Source organism: Alligator sinensis, unplaced genomic scaffold (genome assembly GCF_000455745.1).
Source record: "Alligator sinensis unplaced genomic scaffold, ASM45574v1 scaffold1548_1, whole genome shotgun sequence".
NCBI lineage: Eukaryota > Metazoa > Chordata > Crocodylia > Alligatoridae > Alligator > Alligator sinensis.
In genome coordinates this window covers 77,792-89,179 of record NW_005843429.1, presented here as the reverse complement: position 1 = coordinate 89,179, position 11,388 = coordinate 77,792, and the positions used below count along the sequence as shown (strand labels likewise).

At 46.6% G+C, this 11,388-nt stretch overlaps 1 pseudogene; it reads right to left on the bottom strand.

Annotated features, from left to right (window-relative positions):
* The window catches only part of LOC112548703, a 5,148-nt pseudogene extending 3,971 nt beyond the window's left edge, over positions 1 to 1,177 (bottom strand).
* Positions 1,178 to 11,388: the final 10,211 nt, after the last annotated feature.

The window sequence follows — 11,388 nt, the reverse complement described above, 5'->3', positions numbered from 1 at the left end:
GCCTCCCTCGCTGGCCCTTCTGCCCACAGCGCAGCCGGCTCCTCCATCGGCTCTGCTGCTCAGGATGCCACCGGTTCTCTCCCTGGCTCCGCTGCCTGCAATGCAGCCAGTTCCCTCCCTGGCTCTACTGCTCCCAATGCTGCCGGTTCCTCTACCGGCTCTGTTGCTTGCAGCGTCATCAATTTCACCCCCGGCTCTGCTGATCCCGACGCCGCCGGCTCCTCCAACGGCTCTGTTGCCTATAATGCAGCCGGCTCCTTAACCGGTTCTGCTGACAGCATCGGAGCCGGTTCCACCATCAGCACGGCTGCCGGTTGTGCTGCCGGCTTTCTCGGAGCCCGCTCTGGCTCCGCCTCTTGCACTCGCTGCAGCTGGGTGTGGCTCTCACTCCCCTTGTCTCTCCTCATCAGCTGCCCCGCTGCCTCGGCGGGGCTGCTTTTTGTTTGTTCCGGGAGGCGTCCTCCACCCCCGCTGCTCTGCCACAGCCAGATAAATGCCCGACTGATCACCCGCGCCAGCGTCCTCGGCGTACGCGCCTCCCCCAGCTCTTCTGGCTCTGCTGGAGGTAAGTATGACTCCTTGCTGCCCTGGGGTTCCTTCGGTGTCCCAGCTCCCCTGGGACAGGCACCATATTGGCCTTCTTCCAGTCTTTGGGCACTACACCAGAGCGCCAAGAGTTTTCAAAGATCCGTGCTAGTGGCTGGGTTAGGATGCTCGCCAGCTCCTTGAGTACCCTGGGGTGTAGATTGTCAGGGCCGGCTGACTTGAAGGTATCCAGCTTCTCAAGATGTTCCTTCACGAGGTCAGCATTGGGCAGGTGATCACCCTCTCCCGGACTTCCCTGTCCCGTAGCGGGCATGGGCGTCCCATGGGACTGATGAAAGACCGACGGAAAGTACCCATTTTTGGTTGGTTGCCCCTGACCTTGACTTCGGGGCTGAGGCCTCGTTCAATTCTTTGGGCACTGTGGCTGCTGTGACAGGAGGCTAAAGGCACAGTCCTTTTATCCTCCAGACATGGGGTGGCTTTGAGCCCTGATCGAGACCACCTGAGGCACATGTCAGCTGGCATTCAGCTCTTTGCAGGTTGTCTCTGGGTTTCATGCCCCAGCAGCCACCTGAGTGGAGGGAGCACCACCCTTTAAGCAGGGTTGCCGGTGTCTATGGTCACCATTCATGGTGACGCCCTAGCAGTTCTGTCCAGAGTCCTGGTCCATCGCACTCTGCTCCTGCCTGGATGTCAGAGGCCAAACCTGCAGACGTCTGCTCTTCCCGCCTTCCACGGACAAGGATGGAGTGGCAAATAAATTCATACATACATAGGGCAAAAACTAACACTTATTGTCAGAAGTCCAGGTGCTGATCTGTGAAATCAAGCATATAAAATTTTCCCAAGTCTGGCTCGGCCTTCTTAGAGCCCCTTGGAGCCTTTTCATCTTAGTCCATTTTCTACCCTGAAGGTGATTCTCACCACTAAACATGAATCATTTTTTGAACAATACAGTGACTTGGTGAACTCACCACCTTTTGTGTTAGGAAGGACAGAGCAGAAAAGCATTGGGCATGAGAGCACACAGCTGAGGCATATGAGGCAGAACCTAACCACCTTTTGCTTTCACCTGTACCTGGAGGCACATGCTGCTCTTCTGAGAGCAGCTGAGTTCACTTACAAGGCCAAGCGAGGAAGGGGTGCTTCCCCTCTTCCAGGAGTGATAGTGGAAGTGCTTCAGTGTCAGTATGTGATAGACCACAGGGACTAGTTAGGTTTGCTCCTGCTGGGGTACAAACAGTCCCAGGCTGAATTTTGCTTGTAATAATTTGTTCTTGAGCAGGGGCTTGACTGGCATGAATTTTGATGAGCCTGTTTAGGTGACCAAAGGACTCTGCATATATGTGGGGTGTACACAGAGAACAGGTATCTGTAACTTCTCTAGCTGCCTGCTTTGTAATACTCCAGGTCTAGCTGTGGCACTCTGGCTGTCCATCTATAGTTGTCATTATTGAGTCATTTGATTTGACCCTTTGAAGGCTCACATGTTTTCCAGCCTGAAGTGTGCTTTGCTCTAACGGTGACCAAAGGACTCTGCATATATGTGGGGTGTACACAGAGAACAGGTATCTGTAACTTCTCTAGCTGCCTGCTTTGTAATACTCCAGGTCTAGCTGTGGCACTCTGGCTGTCCATCTATAGTTGTCATTATTGAGTCATTTGATTTGACCCTTTGAAGGCTCACATGTTTTCCAGCCTGAAGTGTGCTTTGCTCTAACTGAAGGCTGAGCCCCTCACATAGTCATAGCTCTCCTGGAACTGAGGCTGCAAGAGGAAATAACCTAGTTGCATAAAACTTAGTAACCCTTGCAGCTAAAACTCCAGGTGCTAATCTCTCCTCTGAGAGATCAGACCCATGACACTCCTAAGTCCTGGCCCTAAACGTCTCGAAGCCCTTAGAAACTCCCATCGCTTTTGTATCTGACAAGCTGCTCTAAAAATGAAATACTTACTATTTGTCTGAGGGACACGGTTATTATTACTATTATATGTTGCCTTCTTGCTGAATATGGCTGTTGGCAACTTGTATGACCAGACCTGGAGGTGCTGCTCGGTCTGCTGTGAAACCAGACCCATAATGTTGCTTTTGTGCTTCTTTGAACTTCGAAGAGTCCTCCCAAACTAAGAGGCTTTTCTACTTGACTGGGTACTGTAGTCGTAACATACTCATCCCTTACCTGAAACTGAGTGAACTAGCTAACTCCATCTCCTTGCTGCATTAGCAAAGCCTTTCTATGCTGGCAGAGACCAGCCTCTGTCAGGGAAGCCCAGATGTGGGTGAAGCAGGCTGATTTTAATGAGCTATTGCTCATACCTGGTGGTGTAGAGGGGCCCATGAGCCTCTGCCAGGGAAGCCCAGAGCTGACCCTAAGGAGTTACTGCTTGTGTCTCTACATGGCTCCACACCTGAACTTGCTCAGAGACCAACAGCCAGGCTTGCTGGTGCCTCAAGAGTGAGTACCTAAAGCATGTGATACCCCAAACACACCAGACCTGCACAGGCTTGGACTTGTTGTGGTACAGACTTGTGTCCCAGGTTCAAGTCCACTGATGCAAACACTATTACTAGGTCTAGGTGATGCTGAACTGCTTTGCACTGTGCTCATGCCTGCTGAATGGGTGTGCTGTTCAGTGGGCATGTCAGTGAAATCCTATTGAGTTGCCTTGGTTGAGCAACAGGAGTGCAGGTGTATGTGTATGGGTGGGGGGGGGCAGGGAGGTTGGTGTAAGACATGGCTAATGACTTTTTTTTCAAGGGTGTTATTTATCCAGCCTGTCTCAGCAAGATTTCACATGCATGTGTGGCAGTGCTAAGGGTTTGACTGAACAGAAGTGCCATTGGTTTCCCTTAGTTTTATCCCCCAGGTTGAGAGAAATATGAAAAGGCCAAGCTGGTGTTTTGAGTGATGTGTACCTTGAAGTATTAAAGCGCTTTAATTTAAATTCTCTAAGGCATAATGAACTTGTCTTTGGCTAGACTTCTGGAGTCGGGCCCTCATTTTCTTTCTCATTTCCCTTCCTCCAACCAAACCAAACACACAAACAAAAAGAATAATCATGGTCATTCAAAAGGCATAAAACCTGTGGTTGTCTCCATTTGCTTTCTTAGTTTTGATCCTTTCAGATTCAAAAGGGTTTTGTTTGTTTTTTTTCTTTTGTTTTTTTTAGTTCCTCACTGCATGCAGGGCTATAAGCAAAGCCTGAGAATCTCTTTTAATCCTAGGATCTTGACTAAGCAAAAATATATTGCAACGTACTGCAAAACTTTAGCAAGACGTATAGCCAGAAATCCCACAGCTGCTCAGGCTTTTGAAAAATATCATCCCGTTAAGCCTGCCTCTGGGTTTTGCATCTCTTAGGAGCCTTAACAAATGAAAGGGACTTGCTACTTTGCTGGGAACTCTAGCCACTAAATATTAGCCAGCTGTGTGAGAGAGAGAGAGTTGGGGAACTCCACCTCCTTGTGCATTAGCAGTCGGTTTCCATGCTGGGGCAGCTGTGGGTTGAGAGGGAGAGGCAGGGCACCAGCATATTCAGTGCTGCACATCCTGGTGAGAGGAGGGGGTAGGGGCAGCTCTGATTTTTCTGAGACAAAAAAGCCAAAAGTAAATGCTGAAGTCTATAGATATCTAGAATGTATTTTACTATGATGGAGGCACTGGTAGGCTGCCAAATTGCTTTAAACTTGTAAATAGATCAATAAAACATTGCCCAACTGATCTCTCTCTATATAGCAGTGTTTCATTTTGATAGCGAAAGAACACTATTTTGGGTATTTTAAAGAGATAATTTGGCTTTCTTATCAGAGAATTTGCAACTTTTAAACGGGGAACACCAGGATCTCTGGTGGTGAGACTGGGGCAGAGGAGCCTGTCCAGGGCCAGCACTGGGGACCCAGCTGGAGGGCAGCTGAGGTGGCTGACCTGTTGGCCATTTGGGGCCAAGAGGACACACTTGGACAGTTCAATGCAGGCCACTGCAAGGAGCACATTTTCTGGGTGATAGCTGCCAAGATGGCAGAGCAGGGGCACCCCATCTGGGTCTGGCAGGCGCACAGCCATGGGGCTGCAGGTCCAAGGGGGCGGATGCTGTTGCAGGTGGCAGCAGGTCTCAGCCAGGCAGCAGCCCCCACTGCCAGACCGCTGCAATGTGTAGAGGGGGCAGGGGCCACTCCAGGTCACAGCTGCTTTGGCAGTCCAGCTGGCACAAAGGGTAGTGTCCCCAGCCACCACCTGCCTGGCCCTCAGAAGCTCCTGAGGGCAAGTAGCACAACTTGCCCCACACCACAGTGCATGTCCAGCCACGTGCGCGGAGGCAAACATCCCCAGCTCCAATTTGTGCTGCTCCTATTTGAGCTGCTGTAAGTGCATATGCCCACAATGTTTCTACCTTTGTGCTTCTCTGAACCCTGAATCATCCTTCCAAATTAAGAGGCGTTTCTGCTTGACTGGGTACTCTGGTCCTGAAATACTAACCACTTATTTGAGAGGCAGCGAGCAAGTGAACTGCTTCTTGTTGCATTAGCAAAGGCTTTCTGTGCTGGCAGAGAGAGGACTGAAAACACAAGACACCCCAAATACACTAGAGCTGTACTGGTGACTGTTGTTGTACAAATTGTGCTTCAGCCTCAATTCCCCTGCTGCAAATGATTGTGCGGTGTGTGGGTACCATTCACCTCGGTCCATGGACCCAGTGTCAGGTCTGGGCTTTGCTTGACCCCTCTGGTGGGGGGCTTTGGTTTGTGGGCATGTTCTGCTGACTTAGGTGCATAATGGGCAAGGGGGGGAGAATTTGGGGAGACAAGGCCTTAGTCAGCAAAGTATCCAATGCTCACTGTGGCACTCCCTGATAAACCGGCTGGACAGAGCTGACACTGTTTTCATTATCCAAGTTGAGAGAAATCCAAAAAAGAGCCAAGGTACCACTTTGAGTGACGTCTACTTCCAACTCTAATTGTGTTTTTTCTTTTGAATTTTCTGAGGTATCGCACAAGCATGTGTGTCCATTCCTTCCCTTGCCCCTTCACCCACCACCAAAATTAAAATGTTACAAGCCCTAGACTTGTGGTTGTCTGTCTGTATCTTTTTTTTTTTCCGTTTGGTCCTTTCTGATTCAAAAGTTTTCCAGCTTTTGCCTGCACCCACAGCTAGAAGTGTGTGGGTGCTCAAGTTGCATTTGCTAAAGCATAACACAAGCACATGTCTGCTTATGTTTTCCAGAGCCAAGGGTGTTTGTGTGTGTCCATGCATGTATATCTGTATACAGGTGTGTGTATGCATATGCATATATGTATGCATACGTGTGTATGTGCTTGTTTACATGTGTACGTGCATGTATGTATACATGTGTGCATGTTTATGTGCACATGTATATATGCGTGTGCCTACTTGTATACATGTGTGTGTGTAAAGGCAGTTTTAACAAGTACTTTGATTTGCCTGGTTTGTTTGGGGCTCAGAAGTTTGCCAGCTTTTGTCCCTAGGGCTGGGAATGGATTTCAGTGCAGGAAACATCTGAAAACCTCAGGATGTTCTCACGCTTTTGGAGCTGCGACTCTAAAGGGTGGGGAGCAAAAGCCACCATATCTTGCAAGGCTTTCAGGAATTAGCAACGCTTAGGGCCCGAACTCAAGATGCTGCTCAGCCCTTGGAGAAATCTGTCCCCTAATATTTTTTCCTCAGCTTGCTTTTGTGCTTCTGAGAGCCCTTACAAACAAAGGATGTTTTCTACTTGACAGGGGACTCTAGCCCTTAAAGGCTCATCACTTGTTTGAGAGACAAGAAGTTCAGGGCTGGATTAACCCTTTAGCTGGCCCCTGGCAAACAAACTCGTGGCCCCCTACTTAATAATGTATATTTATATGACTTTTTTCACTTTAATATGTAAAATAAGCACAACTGGGCCTCTTCCTCATTTAGGGCCTGAGGCATGAGCCTTGTTTGCCTCTGCATTAGTCTGGCCCTGACGGAGTGGGTGGACTCCATCTCCTTGCTTGTGTTGGTAATAAAAGCTTTTCATGCTACCGAGCAGCCTCTGTCAGGAAAATCCAGAGCAGGGGAGCAGCAGCCTTAGCTTAATGCAGGGGTTTTCAAACAGGGGCACTTCTCGCTGATCGGCCGTGGGGGACCCCCCCGGATCGTCTGGCCGCTGGGGGACTGCTGCCTTCTCGACCAGCTGCCAGGGGTACTATGACCCCAGAAGGTTGAAAACCCCTGGCTTAATGAGCTACTGCCTATATCTGTATCTGTCTCCAGACCCTGCCCAACCCAGAGGAGCTGACACAACTTTTTGGACAGGGGTAGACAACTCCTGGTACAGGTGCCAAAGTGTGGCACTCAAAGACACTTTGCTTGGCACGCATGCCTCTGGGTGGATGGCAGGGAAGGGGCCAAGGCTGTCTGGCCACCAGGATCAGGCTCCCCCGCCATCCGCCCCTGGCATGCCAACATCTTACAAGTTGAAGTTGTGGGTGGTCTTGGCACTCTGCCCAAAAACTCGGCCCTGGTTTAGGAGCTCCCAACAGCCAGACTGTCACTGCCTCGAGTGAGCGCCTTAGCACATGACACCCCAAATACCCCTCATTTTTTAAAATCAGATTAGCCCTTCTAATCAAGTTTGACTTGCACGTTGCGGCACATGCAATGAGTGTGAGAGTTCAGGGGAGAAGTGAAGCATTACAAAGATTAGCCCACATGAGCACTGCAAAGATTACCCTGTCTATTAAGAAAATGCCTTGATTTCTTTCTTGTATAGCTTAAGCTATAGTATTTTAGACCAATGCACTTTATACATGGAAGTGAGATTTACAGGAGAAGTCTTGACCTTTTAAAAGGCATCGATATTTCAAAAGCACAAGAAAATGGGTTTAAAAAATGTTCAGTCACATTCTATAACTTATAGATACCTGGGGAGAAAACAACAAATCAATCACCATTGCAAGTTTACCTCTGCAGGAGTCCTAAGGAAATGTCAACAGTTTGGGGGGGTTTGGTGCTATTTCTATTATACCTGTCAAATGGTTTGTATCCTCTAAAAATAGCGATTCATTTTCACTTACACTTTTCATTTTGAAGAGAAACGCTGTACACGGATTCTTGGTAGTAGCTTAATTCTGAACAAATCTTGGATGTTCAGTATCGAGAGAAGAGAGGTCCTTTATGTTTCAGAAGAGCTGCAGTTGTGCATGTTATCACAGCTCCCTCCTTTGCTCATAGCAAAAGGCTCCACAAGGGCAATATGGTATTTTTTCCCCAAAAGTAATTTGAAGTAAAGCAGCAACAACAACAACCCACTTCACATTTTCCCCTTGATTTGATAGTAAAAGCCTGTTTAATTGATTTGTGTGCATGACAAGAGGTTGATGATCAACCGGCAGAGGGTAGGGATCATCCATTCTTGATGGTGTTCAGACCTCCCCTTGTCACCCAGTTTTACAGTCTCGGGGCACTCCTGAATCCGTGCCTGCACCTGCACGCTCAGGTGATGGCATTTGCTAGAAATGCTTTACGCCACCACCCGGTGAGAAGGCTTTGATCCTTTCTTGCCAAGTCTGAGCTGGCCATCATCATCCACACCTTCATAACCTAGGGAATAGACTGCTGCCATTTTTTCTACATAATTCTGCCATTGATGACTTTGCAGCAGCAGCTGCACCTGGTGAAAACTACGGGGACCTGCCCTCCAATGTGAGTGCCTCACCAGGGGTACATTGCTTTGCTGCTCCAGAGCCCGCACTAGCTTTCTGGGCACAATTCAAGGCACTAGTTTTGATGTATAAGTCCCTACAAAATCTGGGCCATAGGTAGCTTAAGGAACTACTTTCTCCTTCATAACCAGTCTCAACACTTAGGGTCCATTAAGAGTCATCTGTTGATCTGCTGGGTTTTATAACCATTTATAACACTTTCCTTCTGATGTGCCTAAGTTAAAAGCATCTTTGATGCACCATGTGTATTTTATTAACTGTATAGCATCTATTCATTTATTAAATCTTTACCAAGAAATCTTTTAATGTGAAACATGACCGAGCTTTTGATATGGGAGTCACTGAGTTCCACTTTGTATTAGATTTACTGGTTTTGAATAATACAGCCCACCATGAGCAGTGCCACTAAGTTAGCGAGACTCTTCAAAGAATGAAGTAGAATTCAAAGGACAAATGCTTTTGGAGTTGCTCCGGGGGTCTGTGATTAAACTGCCATCTTCAATTCATCCTTATCCCTCCATTTTCTTCTATGGGAATAATACTTACCTGCCTCCCAATACTGCTGTGAAGCTTAATTACCCGAGGTGTGTGAAAAGCTTTGAGATCATTAGATGAAATAAGCTTTTTAGGTGCAAAATGGCTGTGGTATGATTTGGTCTCTCGTGCATCTGTGTTGACACCGGTGATCAAGGAAATGAAAAAGGTCTGTCCGCAGCCAAGCAGATGCCCAAGATCTAGGCAGGTCAGAGATCTGGCAGGGAGCTATTGATTTGCTGTTATTGAGGAGAAGGAGTTTCCACAAAGACAAAAAGGTGTGCTGAGTGTTGCATAAAATAAGCTGGTCAAAATGTCCATATCACAAGCACAATATTCCAGTTGGTTAGTTTTGCTTGCAGCAAGCAAGACATCTCAGGTAAAGACAGGATGCTATACTGAGAACATCCAGAGCCATCCTTGTTAAAATCTACTTATTAAAATAGTGCTGAAAACTGCACTTAGTAATTAAAAAATAAGTAATGACTCATGCTAGTGAAAGAGCCCTCTGCTCTGGACTTGTGGCTGGATAATAATGGTGAGCGGTCTCTGTCTCAGCCCATTACTTTCTCCAGCTGTTTATGGTCTTATTCGAGCAGCTCAGTAAATTAGTTATTTTTCTTGTAACCTCTGGGAGATCCACTGCAGGGCATATCTTAAACTAGAGGGAGTGCAAACTGCAGCTGTTACTATGTCAGATTTAATGCTTCAAAGTGAAGAGCAACTGGCAAGAGGGGAATTACCTTGAGACTGGGCACCAGTTTATCTTGTTCCGCTCCCTGTTGCAGGGGAGCTGGCACCAGTATAGATATGAAAGAGCATGTAAGATATGAAGAGCTCAGTTGACCTAATCCAGATCCGTGGATCTTGTTTTGAATTCAGAATTTGTTATACAGTCTCCATTACTATGGTATCTAGCACCTCCCTGCCTCTCCTGGATGAGGATATCTATGTAAATGATTGTGAAGTAATGTTACCATGGTATAATGGAGAGCTGGAGCATGGATTATCAGGCTTTTCAAAGAGATTTAGGTGCCTAACACACAAATCTACAGATGCTGTTGGAAAATCCTGCTAGGCAGGTTCGGTACCCAACTTCTTTGAACTTCCAGACTTATGGGAGACCAAGGGTGAATCTACTGCCACTGCTAAGTCATGGATAAATCACATTGCCTCATTGTGCCTATTTCCCAGCCTGTAAAAGGGACTAGATACAGATGTCCTTCATAAAGACCTACAATGAAAAGTACATATGCTGGCGGGAGGGCAATAAATACACCATTAGTTGGTCTGAGTATATTTAAACAAATCATCAGAAGCAGCCTTTACAACTATTTGGGGAAAAAAAATGCAACAGAGGAAGAGAGAAGGAACCTTTTGTAGATGGTTGATATACCTAGAGATTATGTATCTATATTTAATGATCAAAGTGTCTGCAAGGATAGACCTCTTGCAAGGGCTTCTGGAACAGAAAAGTATTTTACTTAATAGAATTACTGATCAGTATGTCGTGGAAACACACGCAGCATACTTTTGGGTCATGTTAGGGGGGGATTCCAAAGTGACATGGATTTCCCAAGCACTTGGAAGGGGTCCCCCCCAAGAGCAAAATCAGGAGGCTTATATACTTTTTAACAGTTGCTTATAACTCACGTGATCATATAGTGAAATTAGCATGAAAAGCGGCTATAATATTACTTCATTATTTCTTTGCTGTAATCAGGATGGGAACTAATGGGGGAGGCGAGGTTAGTTCACAAACCTCCTTCTTGCACCTGCAAATCAGAGTTGTACATACTTTTTGCTATCTTCAAGGCAGCGGTGAGCGAAGCAGTTGCAGAGGAGTTACAAAGAACAAACATTTCCCCTTATCTGTTCTACTGTACAGAGCCAGCAATTCCCCACAAAGCAGTTATGTCATCTTATAACTCGTATGATCAAAGTGTAAGGCATTTATTTTTTTCTGGTTCCACACTCCCCCCTTTGAGACTATTTAGTCTCACTTTTGCCTTAAACTTCCATTTTCATGAGTCTCTCTATTTCATTCTGCAGCTTTTTATGTTTTCTTTCAATCTGCTCACACTTTTGTAACACCATTATTCTAGACTCTGCTGTGTGTTTTCTTGCCTTGCTAAAGCTTCTTCTGCTGGCTTTCACGCAGCAGAGGATCAGTTGCACTAGGACACAAAACATTGTCAGAACTATCAAGACAAACAATATTCCATACAGGATTTTCTTGCCAAGAGTTCCTAAATTTGGGAACCAGGAGGTTAGCCAAGACTACATTTCTTTTAGACCCCAGTCAGTATTTTTTGAGGCCTCTTGGTGGAGGACCCTTTTACTAAGGCACATACTCTTTTCTGAGATACTAATAGGTAATCTAGGGCTATGCGGTGTTGTATAGTTATTTGTGAGATTTGGGAGATCTCTTCTTGCAGAGCTTGAATTGCATCCGTAGTGGCATTTCCCATACCTTCCATTGTGGCTGAAATGTTAATTATGGCTAGTTCCAATTCTCTTACTCAAGCCACGGTATGAAGGTTCTCACAAATTGATGGAACTCTGTTTTTGGTAGCCAAGGGGTTAACCGCCCTTTTCAT